Source organism: Rattus norvegicus, chromosome 17 (genome assembly GCF_036323735.1).
Source record: "Rattus norvegicus strain BN/NHsdMcwi chromosome 17, GRCr8, whole genome shotgun sequence".
Classification (NCBI taxonomy): Eukaryota; Metazoa; Chordata; class Mammalia; order Rodentia; family Muridae; genus Rattus; species Rattus norvegicus.
Genome location: NC_086035.1, coordinates 4110402 through 4131483, shown reverse-complemented (window position 1 = coordinate 4131483; position 21082 = coordinate 4110402). Strand labels below are relative to the sequence as shown.

General features: G+C 45.3%; 1 long non-coding RNA gene across 2 annotated transcripts in view; it reads right to left on the bottom strand.

The window, feature by feature from the left end:
* LOC100912124 (uncharacterized) overlaps positions 1-21082 on the bottom strand; it is a 151022-nt gene that overhangs the window by 113213 nt on the left and 16727 nt on the right. For both annotated transcript variants that reach the window (XR_001841748.3, XR_596585.4), the window contains exon 2: positions 13927-14086. This is a non-coding gene — a long non-coding RNA (uncharacterized LOC100912124). The remainder of the gene's footprint in view (positions 1-13926; positions 14087-21082) is intronic.

The following is a 21082-nucleotide window of genomic DNA, read 5'->3' as shown; positions in this document are numbered from 1 at the left end:
TGATTTTTGCCTTTTGAGACAAGGTCTTAGATAGCCAAGGCTGATCACGAACTCCTGATCCCCTGCCTCAGCCTCCCACGTGTTCTAATTACAGGCCTGGTCTACCACATCCAGCTAATCAACACTTATGTGGATAGAGACCCAAGAGCTTAGAAGTATTTATTTTATTTTATTTTATTTTATTTTATTTTATTTTATTTATTTATTTATTTATTTATTTATTTATTTATTTTTGAATCTCAATTCAGCCTTTTAGTTGGGAATCAGAGTAAGCCACAGTTCTATTTAATTTTGGCTCTTTTGTCTACTTTTTTTTCCTCTCTTTAAAACATTGACTTGGGATGCTTCCAACAAATAACATGTTCCCCATTACTAGTCCTAATGTTACCTCCGGTAAGAAAAATCTTGTTTAAAGAGCAAAAGGAAGAGGTAAATGTCTGTTAATGGAGGTCCTGTTTAGTTATCTAAACATACTTCCTGGCCGCCATTGGCAACAGGCGGTCACTGTCTAGGGGGTTTGTCGTATAGACACTGGCAGGATTGAGTTGAAAAGTGAAGTAAATATTTGTCTTCATTTACCAACCATCCCCAAGACCAGAAAACAAGTCTTACTGTGGCAAATGAATTCTTCCTTTGTTTTGCCATTCTCTGCCTAAGAGGGAGATGGGCAAGGTCTCTGAAGGTATTTACCAAGAGAGTCACACGGGAAAAAGTTCTAAGGCCACACCTATGAGTGTGTGTCAAGGGTCATCGGTAGTCCAAAGATCTCAGTGTTGAGGAGTGAGCCACACTGTTCCTCAGGACCCAGGCGTCTGCCTTTGTTTACCTCAAGCGTCATGGAGATTGTCTGGAAAGGTGCATGCGTGCAGCCATCAAGGGGAAGCAGGTACTCCAGAGAGGGTCACTTATGTCTCAGGAAGAGGTATCCAAGCTAACCCTGAAAACCTCCGTGTCAGTTTCTCTACCTCCAGTCTTGGCTGCACGCAGTGCAGATCTTTAGAAAAATTGATTTCCCAAACCATAGATCCCTAATGGCAGCCTAAAATTTGCTGACTAGCAACTAAACTGTCGACCCCGGTGTGCAGGCAAGGATACACTTAATTAAGGTTTACCCGAAGATGTACACGGGGTGATCAAGAGTTGTGCTTTGTGCTTGGATGACCTCATGGTGTTTGTCTTTAATCTCGTACTCTGCTAACGACTGTCCAAGCCTCCCTACCATCCACTACTATGGAAATCCCACCCCCAAGGTGACTGTATTAATTACTTTTCTATTGCTGAGATAAAACACCTTGACCAAAAGTGATGGATGAAGAAAGATTATCCTAGCTCATGGTTCTGAGAGAGACAGTTCATCTGGGGGCGGGGTCATGGCAGCCAGCAGCAAGCATAGCAAACGGAGCAGGAAACTGAGAGACCACGTCTCCAAACCTCAAGAACAAACCAGGGAGAGAGAACTGGAAGTAGGCTTTAGGTTCTCAAAGTCAGAGCCCAGTGGTATACTTCCTTCCAGCAAGGTCAAGACTTCCTAAAGCCACCCAATAGCATAGCTGACTAGGGACCAAATGTTCAAAGACTAGAACCTACGGGGGACAAATCTCATTGTAACACCACACTGGAAGGTAAGTGGGTCCTAAGACTCGAGAGGCACAGACGTGACCAGGTTAAGGAAATTCATGAGAACATGTTATTGACCCTTTCTTCTTCCTATCAGGTGTGGCCGGAAGGAAATCTGTGTTACTTAAGTCTTTCATGGAACCCATCTAGAAAGCGTTGCCACAATTTTGCTACTGTTATGAACTGTAATGTAAATATTTGATATGTGGGATATCTGATACATAACTCCTGTGAAAAGGGTTGTTTAATCACCAAAGGGGTCGTGACCCATGGGTTGAGAACCACTGTCCTATCAGCTTGGCCTTGAACATGTCTGTGGCATTTTGTTTGGTCCGTGGGGAACAGTGGTCTGGGGTTGTATAAAAAAAAAGCAGGCTGAGTAAGCCAGTAAGCAGCACTCCTCTGCATCAGCTCACGCCTCCGGTTCCTGCCTGGAGTTCTTGCCTTGACTTCCTTGGAATATGGACTATAAACTATAAGGTAAAATAAGCCCTTTACACCTCAGGTTGCTTTTGGCCAGTGCTTTATCTCAGCAACAGAGAAGCAAACTAGGGCAAAGTGCAAACCAGGTAGCAAACACAAGTAGTGCCACTCACTCGGGCACATTGGTCTTGGCGTTTGCACCCCAGGACTGAGAAAATCCCATCTGACAATATGTGTAGCTTGTTATGGCCCCCTGGGCTGTTGGGAACATGCTAAGTGACATGAAGAAGTAGTTCCCCAACCCTTCTCTCCGAGCTGTGTCAGGTTGTTCTTGCATTCCCACCATCACCATTGTTCCCAAACACCTTTCACATGAATGACAACTTTATTTTTTTTTATGCAATTCGAGTGCGATGTAGTCTCACCCATAAAATTTTAAAAAGTGGGTGAAATTTTTGAAAAGCCACAAGGAATGGATGCTGTAGATTGGACCCAGATTGTCTCCCAGAAGCCAAGTGGTGAGCCTTGGCCCCAGCTCGGTGGTTGGACATTTAGTAGCGATTCCTAATGAGGGCCAGCAGGTATGTAGCCCGGAAGAGGCATGGGACTCTGGCCCCCAACTGTCTGTCCTTCCTCACACAAGTGCTGTGGGCATCAGTGCTCTGCACGAGCCCCACCACAGACCAAGAGCAACAGAGGGTCCTAGCTACTTCTGTATTGCTGTGATATCATGGCCAGGTAAACACAGAAGAGAAAGTTTAATTTGGAGCTCACAGTTCCAGAGGATTAGAACCAATGACTGTCAGGGCTACAACCATGGCACTGAGCAGGCAAGCATGATGCTGGAGCAGTAGTCGAGAATTTACATCTAGTCTATAAGCACTGGGCAGGGAGATAAAGATCTTTCTGGGAATGTCAGGGCCTTTTGCAAACTTAAAGATCACTCTAGCAACACAACTCCTCCAACAAGGCCACAAACAGTTCTACCAACTGGGGACCAAGTATTCAAATATATGAGTTTAAAAAGGTCATTCTCCTTCAAACCCCACAAGGATCAAGCTTTCACATCCCGAAGGTCCAAACTTTGAGCAAAGGAACCTTTCCTCTTTTAACTGGATCTTCTCATATACGTTGCCGAGGACCAGAAGGTTGAGTACCGGAACATGCATTCTAGAGGACAACCATGAACTAGGTCTTCCTTTTTCTAAAGGATTTCACAAACCCTCACTGTGTTACATCCAAACTGTATACAATACCCAGGCTACATCCACCTTCAACTTTCTATAACCTTCATTAAGTCATCATAATTCAGGAGATTTTTTTCATGATGACTTAGTTGAATTGTCTATTTGACTGCACTTCAGGGCACTGGTAACTGACTAACACCTCTATCTCTAGGAGCTGGCGTTTCTACAGAGATTTAACAGAAGAGGAAAAATGCACCATGAATGTGGATGGCACCCGCCTGTGTGCTGGGGTCCCTGACTGACAGAGGAGGAGGAAAAAGGGAGCAGAGCTGCAGTGTGCCCATCTCTGCCTGCAGAATGGATGAAACCAGCTGCAGCATGGTCCTCTTCCCCTCCCCCTCCTCCCACCCCCACACGCCCTCCCCCTGGGCAGGTGATTGCCTGTATGCCTCCTTGCTGTGACTGTCTCTGTGACCGACTGTGTGAGTCAAAATTCATGCTTCCACCTTTCTTTTGGTTTTTGATGAATATTTGATCTCAGCAAAGAGAAAAGCAACCAACTTGTCTTGTGTGCCTGTGCTTAGAACACAGTTGTGTTGACATTAGTGGGGATTCTTTTTCTTGTCTTGTGGCTCTTCATTTGGCAGCAGGATTTGTAGAGATAAAGGATCAGTCACTAGGCCAGGGATAAGTGTGGACTGTTCTAAATCAGAGAGAGGGCAGAGAGGGTGACAGAGACAGAGAGAGGGACACAGAGAGACAGAGAGATAGGGAGGGATAGAGAGAGGGACAGAGAGGGGGACAGAGAGGGACAGAGAGAGACAGAGAGAGAGGGACAGAGAAAGACAGAGAGAGGGACACAGAGAGACAGAGAGATAGGGAGGGATAGAGAGAGGGACAGAGAGGGGGACAGAGGGAGAGGTTTGGAGAGTGACAATAGAAAGAAAGAGAGAAAGAGAGAGTAGGTTCTTCCGGGTTCAATTACCACAGTAGTCTATGATAGTGAATGGGCAAGCCTCTCTCTCTCTCTCTCTCTCTCTCTCTCTCTCTCTCTCTCTCTCTCCCCCACCCCCCGTCTCTCTCTACTCATCTCTTTATAGGTCCCTCTGTTCTCTCTGTTCCTCTCTCTGTCCCTTGATGTCTCTCCTTGTGTCTATCTACCCCTTCTCCATGCTTGGTCCTCATGTATGCAACCCTCTGCCCTCTGCCCTCTACCCTCTGCCCTCTGCCCTCAGCCCTCTGTCCTTTGCCCTCTGCCCTCTGCCCTGTGTCCTCTGTCCTCTGCCCTCTGCCCCCTGCCCTCAGCCCTCAGCCAGCTCCTTTCTGCATCTTTGCTCTACTGTGACACTGTCACAAGCTCTCACCATGTTGCTGGTTGTATGTTGTTTGGACCTTCTATTCTCCTTAACTATGAATCAAGAACAATTTTTTTCTTTTCCTATTTTTTGTTTGTTTGTTTTTTTTCTTTCTTTTTTAAAGACAGGGTTTCACTATGTAGGTCCTAGAACTCACTGTGTCCAGGCTGGCCTCAAACATATTCTCCTGCCTGTGCCTCTGTCTCCTGAGTGTTGGGATTAAAGGCACATACTACGTGTCTAGCCCAAGTAATACTCTATCACTGAGGCTTGGGAGATGGCCCAGTGAGAAAAGTACTTGCTGAACGTGTGAGGACCTGAGTTCAGATTCCCAGCACCCTTGTAAATGCTGAGTGGGAATGGCTGGCTATCTATAACCCCAGCACTTAGAAAGTGGAGACAGAGAACTCACAGAACAAGCCGCCCAGCTTGACTAGCCAACCGAATGAGTTCTTCTTGTTGTAAAATTATAAATCTGTTGCTGTAAAATTATAAAAATAAATCTGTCTTTTAGCCCCACTAGGTCCTGCACCGTGGCAGTTCAGTGTCTCTAGCCACTGCACATTTTCTTAAACTTAAATTGCTACATGAAAGAACACATAACACAATAACCTCTGATCAATTGATAAGATATAATTTCCCACCTAAACATACAAAGCCCTGTACACATCCATCCCTTAAGAATATTCACAACAACCTGTAAATACACAGAGTGGAATCGACATCAGCCTCTTATGTTCTCTCTGCAGCTTCCTCTGCCTTCCCCTTCCAGTCTCCTCCTCTTCCTTCAAACTTTCCTCCCACCCATCCTGCCTTCTTGTCCAATGACAGGCCTCGTTCTATCTTGAACCTGCCTTCACCTGCGTAATGACATCATCCCACAAGTTCTGACTTCAAGTGAGAAAGCCTGCTTCGATATATAAGGTAGACAGTGAGAGAGGAAAACACCCAGCATCTACTTCTGAACTCTATATACATGCATACGTCACGCACATGTATTAGCATATACACACATGTCCAAACCTGTGCAAACACACATGCATACATGTACATGCCACATAGATACCTACAAAGAAAATAAATAAAACACTGTCTTGCTCTGCCTCGGGTATTTTTTTACAGCAACATAAAACATGCTAATGCATGCTGGGGCAACTTTGCCACTCACCGCTCTACCCATCCATCTTCCATTGAGAACGAGTTTGCATGCTCTCTGGAGCTTCAACAGTCAGGGGTACTGAGGTTGTCAAAACTGCACCAACAGACTCCTCTCAAGCCTTGGACCCAGTTACAAAGTAAGGCTGCTTCCTGCTACCACTGAGGTGAAGGGCATTCTGCATGTTATGCTTCCTTCAGCCTCCGCTTGGGGGCCAGGGACTCGTGGGGTCTCCACTCAGAGACAATGTGCCTGAGTCAGCCTCTTATTTTTCAGCGATATTTTGGTCCCAGTCATCCCACAGACTTTGCACCTTTCTCTCCGACGCAGAGATTAGCAGCTGGTCGCACTGCTCACTGTGTTTCCACGCTGTTCTCTGCACCAATGGATCTTATCTTATTTTGAGAGGGAGGCATGCCTCTGTGATTCATGTGTTTGATGCTTTCGTCTCTGCCAGGTCTGAGTTGACAGCTGGAGATAGGAAGCAACCTGTACATGGTTGAAAGCACAGAGCAGCTTTGACTGGCATGGAGGAAGGCTTCCCGAGGGAGGAGATCACATGCACTACCTTTGAGTGCTTGAAATGCAGACAGGAGCACAAGAGAGGGCTATGAGAAACACACAAGCTATGTGTCAGGAAGGGAAGAGAGTGGTTTAGTTGACACACTCGTGTGTGTGTGTGTGTGTGTGTGTGTGTGTGTGTGTGTGTGTGCCTGAACATGAGTCCAAGTGTCTCATCAAAGTTTAAGGTGAAAAGGAAGACCAGAGCAGAGCCCAAAAGGTACTGATTCACCCAAGGTCATTCAGCTCTGCTCCTTCTAGGTATCAAACTTTAATGCGACTAGGAAGGAAAAGAGGGAGAAAAGGAAAAAGAACCTCTGAGGTTAGGAAGGAACAGATAGAGAAGGAAAAATAGGCAAAGGGGAGGAATGTGAAGGAGAGGTGAAGAATCTAGGGAGGAGAAGGGTGAGGCAATTTTTGTGTTCCTGAAGCTAAACACCTCACAGAAGCAAGTTAAGGAAGGAAGGATTTATTTTGACTTAGGCTCAAAAAAACGCAGCCAATTATGTCAGAGGTGTCACCACCATGGTGGAGAAGGTGTCACCATAGCAGCAAAGTTATCACTGAAAGGACCGTTATTGGTACAAGACACCCAAGACTAAGTTCTCGGCACAAAGGAAATGTAGGGCATGGAACAAGAGGCAAAGACAGGAGACCGAAGACAAGGATGAAAGGGAAGGGAGCAAGGTAGAGGGACAAACGACTGCCTCGGAATAGAGAGGAAAAGAACGTGGTCCATAGGCAGATGGAGGCTTATAAAGGTAAAAGGCAAAACTCCGTGGTAGGATGACACATACAATTTTGATTGGATAGGTTAATTAGGACAGCCAAAGGGGGCTTTTGGTTCTTTTTTTTTTCTTTTTTCGGAGCTGAGGACCGAACCCAGGGCCTTGCGCTTGCTAGGCAAGTGCTCTACCACTGAGCTAAATCCCCAGCAAAAGGGGGCTTTTGATTTCTGGACCTCAATACTTTGATTGATGGACTTTGGTAATCAGCCTCAAAGGAAGGAAGTAGTCAAATAAAGGAATAGACCTTGATGTCTAGCTCTAGGGATACAATCTAAGGGTTTTTAATCAAGGAAGAGGGGAAAAGGCAAGGTCTCCAGAGCCATGTTTGCCATGTTCAGGGCTGCTAGAGACTTTAATGACCATGGTCAGGGAAGCCATCATTATGTCAGAGAAGGTGTCAACATACCAGGGAAGGTGTCATCATGGGCAGAGAAGTTGTCATGGGTAAGGAAGGTGTCAACATGCCAGGGAAAGTGTCATCATGGGAAGAAAAATTGTCATGGATAGGGAAGGTGTCATCATGAGTAGAGAAGGTGTCATCATGGGTAGAGAAGGTGTCATCATGGGTAGGGAAGACTGGCAGAAGGATCCATCACAAGGCTTCTGCTCACTTTATGTCTGCTATCAGGAAACAGAAAATGAACAGATGGCTAATGGGATCAGGCTATCAGACCTCATGATACAATCCCAATGACTCACTTCCTCTGGCATGACTCCAACTTCAAAATGTTCCACAACCTTCCAGAAGAATATCACTAGTTAGGGACCCAGTGTTAAAACACATGAGCCTATGGGGGGCTTATGTTTAAATCACTATACTGTGAGTAGGCACGTGAATGTACTAGGGAGGTAATAGAGAAAAAGGCTATTGGACACCCCAGAATCATCGACTCTACTCCAGTTTCTTTATAAGAAAGCCAGTCATACACACACACACATGCTCGCCCAGGTCCTGGCATTGACCTTTCACCTCATCCTCAGGGAGAGGTAGAGCAATGCAGAAATTTCCCTCAGAGCCAAGCTGTTTTGAACTACACAATGGCATTTATGACACTTGGCTCTTGTGAATACGATGAATGCAAACTCCACAGAATATAATATGTATTTTAATGTCTTTTCACAAATAAAATACACTCCATTTATGGAAACTTTATGTTCTGGGAAACAGCATGGTGACCAGGAACGCAAGTCTTCATGGGATAAAGCGAGGGCACCTCCCATTGGCAGGCCATCGCTGAAGATGATATAATGGGTGGTAATTAACCATGAAGGCAATTAACTCTGGACCTGTGTCTTAGGCCCTTGAGTTCTGAGCTCCTGCTTCTATTGTTCATGAATGAACAATATTAAAGAAACTCTCCTCAGAACTGGGCGGAGTTCTCCCAAATACAGCTTTACCGTATCAATCTTCCTTTCTTATCAGCAATACTTTTCCCTATCAAGACTCTTCTTGAAATGTGAATGCTGGCATCTCATTAATTTTGCTTGAATTTCTAAAGTGACATTCTAGTCAACACCTGCTCTGGGAAATGCTAATGTGAGGGGAATTTCTTGCTCTATTCTGTTGCAAGAAATGGAGTTTTGGATGAGATGATCTTTCCTCTTCAAAGGCTGTGATTTTATCTGATTCTGTTGTTTTCATTTGTTTAAGACTTGAGGTATATTAGGTAGGGATCCTTCCTGGAGCCAACGAGTCATAAATGCCTTAACACAGATTCGTTCATTGTTCATCACCCATTACAATGAAAATGCGAAATTGGTGCACATGTGGAAGGATAGGGGGGCGTTATCCAATCCTCACATGTAGGAACGTGTGTAAGTCATTACTGAATTCAGGAGATCAAGGGCATTTAATGGTAGAGAACTGTTTCCTTTAGGATGTAAGATGAGACTATACACCAGCCCAAAGTTTGCTCAACGTGTAAACTTAATTTCTCATTCAGCGGCTCAGTGACTATTTACTGCGTAAATAGATGGATGAAAACATTCACTTAGGAAGATGAGCATTCAAAGCTATGTGTATATTTTAAATTAAGCCGTTCCCTCTCAAACAAAAGACTGCAGAGATCCTGTTGCTATTACTACAAACAATATTTCGGAAAGGATGTCCTCCCCGTGACTTTTATACATGCAAACATAATTAAAATGCGTTTGCTTCTGAGGGCAGAGATGCTCATGTGCTCCCGTAGAGTCTTGAGAAATGAGTTGAGAGTGAAACGAAAAGATATAGGGAGGGCCTCTATTTTCCCTGATCAATTTTCTTCCGAATTCCACCATACTTCGCCTTGTTTCTCCAGATCAGTCCTTTGTTGTCATAGCGATGCACCCCTACTGTGAAAGTTCAATCATATCGTATTGGCTTTCCTTCAACTTTCAATAACTTCCCATCACCACCCACTTCTCTTACGAAGTGTTGATGCAATTTCCAATCAGTGTTGAAGAGCTCCTTAACTGCCCCACTCGGGGATGCTAATATGGGAGATGGAGACTTAGGAAAGGCATTGGATGGAATGTGGAGGTGGGTAAAAGTCATAGAGAAAATAGAATTTGAGACGTTATGTGTTAATAGCATGAGAAGTAAGTCTCTACCTTCTCCAGGGAGCAATCCACAAACTTCTACTTTATAAGTGACGTGCTGGCAGTTCTTTTTAGATGAGAGTAATGTGAGAATGAAGAGGTAGAGTCTGTATGAGATCTCAAAGAACATCCTTAATATAGAAAGAGTCTTTCCAACCCAGATTCCCTTCAACAGAGGAATGGATACAGAAAATGTGGTACATCTACACAATGGAATATTACTCAGCTATCAAAAACAATGACTTTATGAAATTCATAGACAAATGGTCGGAACTGGAAAATATCATCCTGAGTGAGCTAACCCAATCACAGAAAAACACACATGGTATGCACTCATTGATAAGTGGCTATTAGCCCAAATGCTTGAATTACCCTAGATGCCTAGAACACATGAAACTCAAGACGGATGATCAAAATGTGAATGCTTCACTCCTTCTTTAAAAGGGGAACAAGAATACCCTTGGCAGGGAATAGAGAGGCAAAGATTAAAACAGACACAGAAGGAACACCCATTCAGAGCCTGCCCCACATGTGGCCCATACATATACAGCCACCCAATTAGGCAAGATGGATGAAGCAAAGAAGTGCAGGCCGACAGGAGCCGGATGTAGATCTCTCCTGAGAGACACAGCCAGAATACAGCAAATACAGAGGCGAATGCCAGCAGTAAACCACTGAACTGAGAACAGTACCCCCACTGAAGGAATCAGAGAAAGAACTGGAAGAGCTTGAAGGGGTTCGTGACCCCTTATGAACAACAATGCCAAGCAACTAGAGTTTCCAGGGACTAAGCCACTACCTAAAGACTATACATGGACTGACCCTGGACTCTGACCTCATAGGTAGCAATGAATAGCCTAGTAAGATCACCAGTGGAAGGGGAAGCCCTTGGTCCTGCTAAGACTGAACCCCCAGTGAATGTGATTGTTGAGGGGAGGGCGGCAATGGGGGAGGGTGGGGAGGGGAACACCCATAAAGAAGGGGAGGGGGGAGGGGATGTTTGCTCAGAAACCGGGAAAGGGAACAACATTCGAAATGTAAATAAGAAATACTCAAGTTAGTAAAAAAAAAATAAATAAAATGTAAATAAAAGATAGCTAATAAAAAAGAAAAAAGATAAAAAAAAAAAAAAAGAAAGAGTCTTTCCAAAGCAGTAAGAAAAAAAAGGCAAACATTTAACTATCATTTGGATACTGTGGGAGGTGGAGGTTTGAATATGCTTGGTCCAGGGATTGGCACTATTAGGAGGTGGTCTTATTGGAGAAGGTGGCCTTGTTGGAGGAAGTGCATCACTGTAGGGATGGGCTTTGAGACCCTCCACCTATTTGCCTGGAAGACAGTCATCTCCTGCTTGCCTTTGAAAAAAGATGTAGAATCCTCCACTCCTCCAGTGCCCTGCCTGGTTGCATGTTGCCATGCTTCCTGCCATGATGATAATGGACTGAACCTTAGAACCCATAAGCCAGACCCAACTAAATGCTGTCCTTTTTAAGAGTTGACTTGGTCATGGTGCCTGTTCACAGCAATGCAAACCCTAACTAGGACAGATACAGTTTAAGTATGTCCACCATGGGTTCATGTATTCAAATCTAGTGCCCCTGGTGAGGTAGCAGGCGGGTGGGAAGGTCAGCTGGAACTTAACCCAACTCCATTGTTCTGCTGGCTAGTTTTATGTCACTAGATACAAACAAGCTGTAGTCGTCTGTGAGGAAGGAACCTTGGTTGAGAAAATATCTCCATAAGATCAGGCTGTACCTTGTTGATGGTGTTGCTCTTATGTCAGTCAGGGGCAGAAGAGATGGCTGCCCTTTGTTTATCAAGTCTTGATGCCTTGCTTGATGGATGAAGCTGTTTTATGCCTAGGATTCAAAAATCTAATCTAACCTAATCCAGGCAACACAGCTCAGGAGGAGAAAGACAGAGACCTGTTGACTGCCATGCCACCCAGGGACCTGCCCTCCATCGCAGGGACAGGAGGGCCACAGACATCCTCTCGCCTTACTGCCACCCAGCACACATGGAGGCCAGCCTGCAGTGGGAGCCATCATAATGTTCAAGTATGTGGTGGTCAGATGGGAGAGAAAGAGAAGTGGATCCTGTTACAGATGGTTGTGAGGCACCGCCATGGCTGCTAGGAAGGGAACTCGGGTCCTCTGGAAGAACAGTCAGTGCTCTTAACTGTTAAGCCATCTCTCCAACCCCCTCTGTGATTTCTAAGGCACAAAGGATTTTCTCTCTGCTTGCAGACGGGGCTGCACTTGTTTCTGCGTGTTTCTGTGTGTACAGTTATTTGCGTAAGGAAAACTCCTGCTCGAGAAAAGAGAATCTCTGGTCTGGATAAAGCCTTCCAGGTCGGGCAGGCAGGTCACTGCTGACCAAACACTCAAGAAGGTAGGACACCCTAGGAAGGCAGACCCACCTTAAGCAATGCTAAACAGATGGGTGGAATATCCACTCCTTTAATGTGCATGTGAGTACAGGTACCCAAAGAGGCCAGAGACTGCCTAATTCCTTGGAGCTGGAGTTACAGGCAGTTAGGAAAAGTCCATGTCTGGGTTCTCTGCAAGGGCAGTTCCTGCTCTTTCTTAGCCACTGAGCCATCTCTCCATCCCCTGGGGCAGTTTTTAAGCCAGAATTTCCTCTTGCAAGGACTTGCCTTGGACTTTAAGACTTAAAGTGAAAATAATTACGAGGCATATGTGAACACAAAAGTGGTTATGCAAAGATAGTCTTTTTAGTTCTGTTCTCACACACAAATAAACAGAGGTAACTTCAACAGTCTTCACCAGGGAGCAATTATATAACCGCCTAACCGATCTGAGGGAACGTGGCTGGCCAGTCCACTAGAAGAGGTCACGGGGACCCCTGTTTATTTCGTTTCTTTCTTTCTTTTTTTTTTTAACTGATCATTGTATCCATTTACACTTCAAATGGTATCCCCCTTCCACAGGACTATCCAGCCTACCAGACAGGATTAGTCAAGTCTGCGTCATGGGAAAGGCGCATGCAAGGGTCGTGGCTTTGTGCAGTGTCTCTTAGAACCACAAAGCAGAGATCTGTTTGTCGAAAGTTACCCTTCCACAGGCTCCCCCATCCCATCCCCTCTCCCAACTCCCCTTTACCTCTATGAGGGGCTCCTCCAATCACTCACCCACTCCTGCCTCACCGCTCTAGCATCCCCCTATGCGAGGGCATCAAGCCTCCACAGATCAAGGGCCTCCCCTCCCATTGATGTCAGATAAGGCCATCCTCTGCTACACGTTTACCTGGGGCCATGGATCCTTCCATGTATACTCTTTGGTTGGTGGTTAGTAGGGGTTCTGGGATGTACGGTTAGTTGATATTGTTCTTTCTATGGGGTTGCAATCCCCTTCAGCTCCTTCAGTCCTAGCCCCTAACTCTTCCATTGGGGGCCCCAGGCTCGGTCAGATGGTTGGTTGTGAATATCTGCCTCTGCATTGATCAGGAGCTGGTAGATCCTCCCAGGGATCAGCCATACCAAGCTCCTACCAGCAAGCGCTTCTTAGCGTCAGCAGTAGTGGGCGGGGGCGGGGGGGGGTCTGCAGATGGGATGAGTTGCTAGTGGGGCGCAGTTTCTTTACACGCATAGATTTTTCTATTGATATAGAAAAACATGGGCTTAACTTGAGGGAACTAAATGTGATGACGTCTAAGACTTCTGTGGACACAGCCGTAAGAGTAAATGTGAACCGAGACCCATATCCCGTCAGGGGGCGGAGGCCGTGGATGCGGCTCAGAGATAATAATGCTTGTGAGTGACTGCTATTTTATTAATTCTATGGGCTGGAGAGATGACTCAAGAGGTTATGAGCACTGGCTGCTCCTCCAGAGGTCCCGAGTTCAATTCCCAGCAACCCCATGATGGGTCATAACCATCTATAACGGGATGTGGCGCCCTCTTCTGGCTCGCAGGCATACATGCAGGCAGAACGCTGTATGCATAAATAAATAAATAAACCTTAAAAAATAAATAAATTCTATGTTTTACCAATATTTAGAACCAGAAAGCTGACTTCAGGAAAACAGTAGAGACATTCCCACTTTAAAAAAAAAAGTGCCAAATTTTCCTCCTGTGGGTTCTAAATACAATGTAACATATCCTTTGAAAACAAACGCAGCCAAAAGGAAACTATCAATTGAGCCTTAACCTGGCGCCTGCCCTCTTCACCCCCACAGCACCTCCTGGAGAATATGTTGCCAATCAGTAAATTAGTTCCCTGGATTCAACCCCTTCCTCTTACCTGAGACCAGATGGCCAGGCTGCTGAACTGAGGCAGGGAGTTTCTTGACCAAATCTCTTTCCCTACTTGAAGGTTCACGAACCGGCCTGTCTTCCAGCAAATTAAGGTGACTATTTTGGACAACCAATGAAAATGTTGGCTTTTGTGGGGCAAGACAAACCTTGACAAAAACACAACGGGGAACATGATTCAGACCGTGTGTGGCATTGACACTTGAAATTACAGCGCTGTGCTGGTGATTGTCGAGGGTTTGGATCTAATTACAAGGTATTCCTCAAACAACACCCCTCTGTATGTCACGTGTATGTCTGCAACTTTCCTTACAGCCATTGCCAGCCAGAAACGTTCCCAGTGTGAAAAACCCAAATCCACATTTGTTTACGCACTCTTGTGCAAGATTTCTAAGAATCTAGGGATCAGAAACTTCGCTGGAACTTCACGGCATCGTAACTTCAGTGCCAATTCCACACATGGTCTGAACCATATTCCACCCCAGCCTGCTACTCTTCTCTGATTTTTCTCTTCTCCATCAAGTCAAGCTTGCCCTTGCTGGCCCCAGCCACCAGAGGAGAGCCCAAGCTCTTCAGGGCGCTGGCCTCTGACATGCCAGAGTGTGTGCCAGTGTCAGGGTCAGGCAATGGGAGACCCAACATCCCATCCCTTCCTCCCTTTCTCCACCAAAAATGAGCTCCATGGAAATCTCAGGTGATTCACCTCTCACAGATGTGTCTCCAGCCTACCAGACAGGACTAGTCAAGTCTGCATCATGGGAAAGGCGTATGTAAAGGTCGTGGCTACATGCAGTATCTCTTAGAACCACAAAGCAGAGATCTGTTTGTTGAAAGTTAAGAGTGCAGAGTGCTGGCCTCTGACTGCTGTAGAAGGTTCTACCATTTGAGGTCAAGTTTATAGGAGGCAAGTATTAGGGTACGTGTATGATATGTGTGAATCTCTAGTTCCTAGCAACACACATGGATGTGCACACACAACCCACACAACAACCCCCCACGCCCCAGAGAGAACATATGAACATGGTTCTGAAAGCTAAAGAAGTCACAGAGAGCAAGTGGAGAGCTGAGTTAGATCACAGACACCAGAGGGACAGGCCTTACACAGCCCAGTAGCTTCCTAAACAGCTAAACTCCCAGAGCTGAATCCCAGAGGCAGGTTTGGCCAGGGTTAGGTAGCTTCCTGAGTTAGCACCCGTACCTCCACCCAGCAATCACTAAAATGCTAAACTCTCCACCCTCTAACCTCCACCAATAGTCAGGAATTCCTTTGTTCTGTGACTGCCTTTGACCCTCCTAGTCTCCACCCACAAAAGGAGGGTCTTTATTATGTAAAACAGGCTGTGGTAAACAGTTGCCCATCAGGTTCCAAGCACAGCACCAAAATAAAAACAAAACTCCAAACAGAAGGTCAGAGCAGACCAAATCCTTGTTTAGGTGAACTTTAAAGATAGCAACATTTTCAGCTTTGTTTATTTATTTATGTAAAGATTCTTTCCTTTTTAAAAAAAGATTTATTTATTAATTTATCTATCTATCCATCTATCTATCTATTTATGTGACTACACTGTTGTTTTCTTCAAATGCAGAAGAGGGCATCAGATCCCATTGGAGATGGTTGTGAGCCACCGTGTCATTGCTGGGAGCCCCTGGAAGAGCAGTCAGTGCTCTTAACCACTGAGCCATCTCTCCAGCCCCCACTTTCAGCTTTACTGTATTTGAATGTGAATGTTTTCTGGGACTCCTTGAGTTCAACAAAAATTCGAGAAACACTTTTCTGAACAACTTCTGCTCCAAGTCCTGAGGCCATTTTAACCTTATGCTATTGGGCCTATGTAAGTGTATTCAAACCACTACCCGTCAGAAGGGGTTATCTACAAAGAAACACAAAATGTATTCCCTTCCAAGCTGACCACTCCACAGAGATACAGCTAGTCTCCGAGATCAATGCTTGCCACCTCACTGTTGTTTGATGCATTTAATTTAAATGCATCCGGTTTATTCACCCAAACGCCTGTGTTACCTAAAGGATGGCCATTTTTCACTATGATTGGTGGCCCAAACCCAGGAAGAAGCATCCTTGCATACAAACACTGGGTCTCTCATACCAGAGGCCAGGAAGGAGAATGGTCTGCCAAGGCATTCATAGGCCAGCCCTGAACAGACTCCTCTAGCTGTGTCTGCTTCCTGACTGTGGTCCCCATGAGGTTGCCAGGATGCCCATCCAGGAGGCAAAGACCAGTTGGAGATCACTCAAGATACATTCAAGTCAAACACTTAGGAAGAGCATTACCCCAAAGCCCATGTGGGCTGAAGACTAGATGTAAATGAGAAATTATTTCTTCACCGATGGTGAAATGAGCCAATTCAAATCAGATTCAATTATATTAAGTGCAGGTTTATTGGGAGGCTGCTCTCGAGCGGGTGAGTTCACTGGCCCTAAGAAATGAGGTCAGGGAGGTCACCATGGGAAGGGAGAGAGAGAAAGAAAGTGTGTGTGCAGAGAGAGAAGGAGAGAAAGTGAGAGGAAGAGAGAGGAAAAAAGCGGTAGGGGCATGTGTGTGTGTGTGTGTGTGTGTGTGTGTGTGTGTGTGTGTGTGTGTGTGTGTAGGTAGGGAAGATACTCTGGAGGAAGGGCAGCCCAGCCCCTAGGCTGGAAATTCAGAGTTGGAGGCAATGTGTGGCAGGTAGGACTGAGGGATGTTGGGAGAACATGGCGGCCATCTCTGCTTTGATATGTAAAATATGCATCTCAGTCCCTTGTCCCAGGAGTTGGATACCAAAGTGTAAAGTCCAAACAAAACAAAAATCAGATTTTAACTTAATTGAGTTTTGCTTTTTTTTAATCTTGCCTTTTCAAGCGGTGGACTAGATGCCTCACTGGGTAAAGGTGCTTAGTGCCAATCCTAGAAACTCAAATTCATTCCGGCACCCACAGGGTAGAACAAGGGAGAGAACCAGCTTGTGTTAAGTTCAGGCCATCCCTCGTAGACCTCTCGGGGCTGGGATTGTAGGTGTGTAATGCAAGGCTGTATTCGTGATTTTTAGCTCAGATCATTTGGCAAGTAACAAACACATGCTTATTTGCTCCACCCAAAAACAGACACTCTAAAAGGAGCTTGCTGTCATGGGCCCCCTGCTCAGGCACTCATCAACTATCCAAGAGGGAGCTGGAGTCTGCAGCACACAGGCCACACTTGTTAAAGCTTTCTCGCTTTAGCCTGTATTCATTACACACTGTAACGGGTTCCACCGCGACATTTTTAGGCATGTCTGGTTTTTATTTTTTAACTTAATTTTATTTTTGATTTTTTTTTTCATGCAGGGTCTTACCATGTAGCCCTGACTAGCCTGGAGTTCACTATAGGCTAAACTGGTGTTGAACTCAGAGAGATTCACTTGCCTCTGCTTCCCAAGTGCTGGGATTAAAGGCATGTAACACTGTACCTGGCCCAAAATGTATTTCAATATCCATACACACACTTTACCGTCCTCTTGTTCTGGTAACCCCATAACTGATAATCCTATTTTTTTTCTTCCTCTCAATTTGTCCATAAATAGAGATATAGATATAGATGTATGCTAGCGATACAGATACAGATATATTTACTTACTCTGTGGCTCAATGGTTTCATACCAGTGGTTATGCTACTGAAGAAAATGTCTCTCCCTCCCCTGGCAAGTATTAAGTATATAGCACCCCCTCCCCTTGCCCTGACACAGTATGGTTGTGCTCAGCTTCATGAAGATCCTGTTCAGGCTAACACAAGTTCAAGACTACAGCCGCGTGTGATGCCCAGAGCTTCTCTTCTTTTCAGAGCCTTTCCTCTTTCCCAGAAGGCATTGGCTGCTCTTGGGGTGCCCCATCTTTCCACTTCTCTACTTGTCTCCTAAATTTCACTGGGTTTCGAGTTGTCCACGTTTCTCTTCTGTGATGTTCCCATGAATAGAATATATTTGTTTAGTTCTTCTCCTTTTGTCTGTTGCCGGTTTCCTTCGTGGACACAATTATGAACCCTCCATGGGTAGAGGGGCTCTCTCCTCTCTCTTGCAGGGAATAAACAGAGAGAGTTTCCCTCAATTCCGGTTCTTCCAGACTATACCCTATGCACATGCGCAAAGGTCATTTATCAGTATAAAACAAAATAATACTTTTAAAGTGTTGCCCAATTGGATACTCCCTGCCCCGTGTGCATTTTCCTGTATATCAACTTGGGGGGATGGAAAGAGAAATTCCTCTGACAGTTTCTCCCTTACCATACAGACACCCACAATGGCTGAATCAACACTTCACTCTGGGTTGCCCCTGATCCACCCAGGCCTGAAATCATAGCAGCTGAAGCCTTTCATGAAGAATCTAATCGAAGAATAAGTCTCATCACCGAGACCAGACTATCAAAATTCCGTTTGGGGATGTTAATTCAGCCTGGTTCTAATTTGAACTCGATCAGGGGAGGCTCCAGAATGATTGCATTAAGCAGGGTGGATCAAGGCAAGTAAGACGGAGATAGTAAGCCAACTGAAAGGGAAATGGATTCTGGGGCTCTGAACGCGGAGCTGCCTGCTCCACCCCATAAAAACACATTTCTGTTTCGGGATAAGGCCTTGGTTTTATGTGGTACTGTGCTTAGCGAGGTCCTATGTTCAATCCGTAACAGAAGGAAAGAAAGGAAAGTGTAGGTTGATGTTATTACGCAGGTGAAGGCAGGTACAGGATAGAACAAGGCCTGTCATTGGACCAGAAGGAAGGATGGGCGGGAACAAAGTTTTAGAAGCAAGAGAGAGGAGCTGGAGGAGAAGGAGCTGGGAGAACATGGCGGCAGATGTTAAGATTCTTCTCTGCGCGTAGATACGGGTTGCTATGACTATTTTTGAGGGATGGGTGTGTACAGGATTTTGTGCTGTCTGGATGGGCAAATTACATCTCATCGATTGGGTCAGAGGTTATTGTGTGCTGTGCTCTTTCAAGTGGCGACTTATTTGAGTCCACAGTAAGAGAGCCGTGAGATAGGCGGTCTCTGTATGAAACTGGCATGGCAGCGACGCGCCTTAAGAACTAGGTGGGGGGTTGGGGATTTAGCTCAGTGGTAGAGCGCTTGCCTAGGAAGCGCAAGGCCCTGGGTTCGGTCCCCAGCTCCGAAAAAAAGAACCAAAAAAAAAAAAAAAAAAAGAAGAACTAGATGGGTAGAGAGATTGCTGCCGGGCTCAGACAGTAGCCCTTGGCAGTGTGAGATGGGATGGAGCTTAGTGGGTGAGACGCTTTGCTGACTGAGATAAAAATATCCTGCAGATGCCATGTGGCCCTATGGCGCCGGCTAGTGCAGGATAAAAGAAACCCATTTTACCGCGACAGGAAGGCGGCTGAGAGGAGGGTTGGGAAGGAAAGTTAATCTCCCTAAAAACCAGATAACTTTCTCATCATTGAACTGAATGAGTATGGAGACTGAATTCGGTTATTGATTGGCAAGAATGAAAACACACCGCTTCCTTCCCACACAGAAGACAACATCAGAGTTGGCGTTTCTTAAATGAAAATATTTCCTTGGCTCTCTCTTAGCTACACATTTTTAGCAAAAATTAAATATACACTGTGAACCACGCCTCCAGTTCTTGATCGGGAATAGACTAATTCCAATGTGACTTTAAAGGAGCAGTCACAGGCTTCCCTTCCCTGGGCCACTTTGAAGCACTCTTGGGCGGTTTAACGCTTTATCTCAAAGCTAACTTTTTCTTCTCAGGAAACCAAGTAATTGAGAAATCTATCCTGATCTGTCCTTCTGAGGGCTGACTTTGAACTCATAAATCATTCTCTGTCGGTTGTTTCCCTTCCTCTAGACCTTCATGTGGTAACCTGCCACAACCTTTCCTCCTGATGTCCTAACTGAAGGCAAAGTTAGTTAGCCTTCAACACTAGGGTCTGGAAAGGTAGCTCAGTCGGCAGTGTGCAAGCATGAAGACCTGAGTTCAGGTACTCCCAGCACTCGGGAGGCAGAGGCAAGTGGATCTCTGTGAGTTCAAGACCAGCTTGGTCTATGGAAATAGCTCCATGACAGCCTCGGCTACACGGAGAAACCTTGTGTTGAAAAGTCAAAAGCAAGCAAGCAAGCAAGCAAGCAAACAAACACAGAAATGTAGACAAGGTGACCTTGCATCTGTAACAAGGTGACCTTGCATCTGTAACAAGGTGACCTTGCATCTGTAACAAGGTGACCTTGCATCTGTAATCCCAGGGCTGGTAGGTGCAGACGCTCAGATGCTGATCTTTGGGGGTTGCTGACAAGTCTAGGGAATCACCAAGTGCAGTTAGAGACCCCTGTCTCAGAAAAAAATGTCTGGGGCCAGCCTGTGGCTCAGCAGGTAAAAATGCTCGCCCCCAAGTCTCATGACCTGAGTTTGCTCTCTGGGTCACATGTGGTAGAAGAGGATTGAACTCTGCAAATTGGCTCTCTCTGACTTCTGATCTCTGACCTCTGACCTCTACATTCATGTCCTTTCATCCCTCTCCGTGAAATAATAAAGAAGCAAACAAATGTAAGCAAAAACCAAACAAACAAAAACCAACCAAACAAACAAACAAAACCAAATGAGAACAATAAAACCAGGGGCTAGAGATGGCACAGCAACTAAATTTTTTCTACCCTTAGGAAAATCTGGGATGAGAACTCAGGATCCATACTGTGACTCCCAAGCACACAGGACTTCAATTCTAGGGACTCTGTTGTATTCTTCTGGCCTCCCCAGGCACTGCGTGCTCATGAATATACTTACATTCAGGCAAACCACTCATACACATAAACTAAAGATAAATAAATAGTGGCTGGAGAGATGGCCCAGTGGTTAAGAGCACCGACCGCTCTTTCAGAGTTCAATTCCCAGCAACCACATGGTGGTTCACAACCATCTGTAATGGGATCTGATGCCCTCTTCTGGTGTGTCTGAAGACAGTGACAGTGTACTCATATTCATTAAATAAATAAATCTTTTAAAAATAATAAATCTCAGAAACAAAAACAAACAAAAAACTATTGCTGGAGAGGTGACTCAGTCATTAAGAGTGCATGCTGGTCTTACAGAAAGTCTACATTCTGTTCCCTGTACCTACATGTTCAGGTACTGTGCAAGCACGTGGTAAGCATGTATATACAAGC